The 2,182-nt window shown below is 42.5% G+C and overlaps 1 pseudogene; it reads right to left on the reverse strand.

The window, feature by feature from the left end:
• Positions 1-1,034: 1,034 nt before the first annotated feature.
• Positions 1,035-1,473, reverse strand: LOC129077312 (40S ribosomal protein S18-like; annotated as a pseudogene).
• Between the last annotated feature and the right edge of the window lie 709 nt (positions 1,474-2,182).

Consider the following 2,182-nt stretch of genomic DNA (forward strand, 5'->3'; position numbering starts at 1 on the left):
TCCCCATTCCCTCTAGCCATCCCCCTCTTAGTTCATGTCCATGGGTCGTGTGTATAAGTTCTTTGGCTTCTCCATTTCCTATACTATTCTTAACATCCCCCTGTCTATTTTGTCCCTACCAATTATGCTTCTTAATCCCTGTACCTTTGCCCCCATACTCCACCTTCCCCCTCCCAGCTAATAACCCTCCATATGATCTCCATACCTATGATTCTGTTCCTATTCTACTTATTGACTTAGTTTGTTTTTGTTTTTTATATTCAGTTGTTGATAGTTGTGAGTTTGTTGTCATTTTACGCTTCATAGTTTTGATCTTCTTTTTTTTTTAAATAAGTCCCTTTAACATTTCATATAATAAGGGCTTGGTGTAATGAACTCTTTTAGCTTTATCTCGTCTGGGAAGCACTTTATCTGCCCTTCCATTCTAAATGATAGCTTCGCTGGGTAGAGTAATCTTGGTTGTAGGTCCTTGCTTTTCATCACTTCAAATACTTCTTGCCAGTCTCTTCTTGCCTGCAAATTTTCTTTTGAGAAATCAGCCCATAGTTTTATGGGAACTTCTTTGTAGGTAACTCTGTTTTCTTTTATTGCTTTTAAGATTCTCTCTTTATCTTTAACCTTTGGCATTTTAATTATGATATGTCTTGGTGTAGTCCTCTTTGGGTCCAACTTGTTTGGGACCCTGTGCTTCCTGGACTTGTATGTCTATTTCCTTCACCAAATTAGGGAAATTTTCTTTTATTATTTTTTCAAATAAGTTTTGAATTTCTGGCTCTTCCTCTTTTCCTGGCATACTTATGATTTGGATGTTGGTACATTTGGAGATATCCCAGAGTCTTCTTATTCTCTCCTTTTAAAAAAAATTCTTTTTTCTTCATTCTGTATCGGTTGACTGTTTATCTTCTTATGTTCCAAATCATTGATGTGAACCCAGCTTCCTTCCCTTCACTGTTGGTTCCCTGTGGATTTTTCTTTTCCTTTCCCTTCCCTTCCCTTGTGTGTAAACTATTTAATAACAGACAAACCCTACAGATTTATTTCTTCTTGGACACACCCACAATGTGACCCTGATGGCCTATGGTCTTGGTGTGCTGGCCTCGAACACAAAGGCTCCAGAAGTGGCACAGCCCTTTATGGGCCCAAATTTCCTTCAGTTGCTCCAGGTCTTCATGAAGCTTGTTGTCCAGACCATTCGCCAGGAACTGGCTGTATTTTCCATCTTTCACAGCCTTCTGTCTGTTCAAGAATCAGCATGGAATCTTGTCCTGGAGTGGGATCTGCATAATGGTAAACATTTGTTCTACCTCATCCTCTTGTTGAGGTTGATGTCTGCTTTCCTCAGCACCACATGAGCATATCTTTACCCTACACCTTTCATTGCATGATGTCGATAGCTATTTTCTATCGTCCATCGATATTGGTGTTGGGTACCCACAAAATGTGCTGGAACTTCTCAGGATTCACTAGAAACATGGCTGCAGTGGTATGTAGGTCTACTGTGGAAGCGGATTTTTCTTTATTTCACTTAGTGTAGCCTTCATTTCTTCCCTTATGCATTTGCTGTACTCAGTGAGATCTCTAAGCATCCTTATCACCAATGTTTTGAACTCTGCATCTGATAGGTTGGCTATAACCATTTTGTTTTCTTCTTTTTCTAGAGTTTTGATCTGTTCTTTCAGATCATTTGGGGCCATATTTCTTTGTCTCCTCAATTTGGTAGTCTCCCTATGTTTGTTTCTGTGTAATTGGTAGAACTGCTTTGACTCTACCTTGGTGCACCTCTTATGTTGTAAAGGGCAGAGCCTTAGGTATTCGCCAGGGCAGGGCAACATGCTTTGCTGCTTTGTGGCACTGTATGTGGGGGAGGGGTTGGAGAGGGAACAATGCTGCTTGCTTGGCTCTCACCCCCTTTCCAGTCCCTTCCCCACTTCCCATTTGTGACTGGAGCCCTTCTAGCTGCTGCCCTGGTGCTGAATCCCAGAGGGGGTGGGTTTGTGTACATTCTAGGGCCATGTGGGTCTTTCAAGTGGACTCTCCTGAGAGACAGTTTCTTCTGCTGCCCCAACCCTCACTGGTTGTTACAGCCAGAAGTTATGGGGCTTTGTTTTCCTGGGGCTGGGACCCAGGGCTTCACAGTCTGGTCTGGGGCTGGGATCGCTCACTGCCCAGGTGTCCCTCTTGG

This window comes from Pteronotus mesoamericanus, unplaced genomic scaffold (assembly GCF_021234165.1).
Source record: "Pteronotus mesoamericanus isolate MK-2021 breed Mesoamerican mustached bat unplaced genomic scaffold, CSHL_Meso_final contig_657, whole genome shotgun sequence".
Lineage (NCBI taxonomy): Eukaryota > Metazoa > Chordata > Mammalia > Chiroptera > Mormoopidae > Pteronotus > Pteronotus mesoamericanus.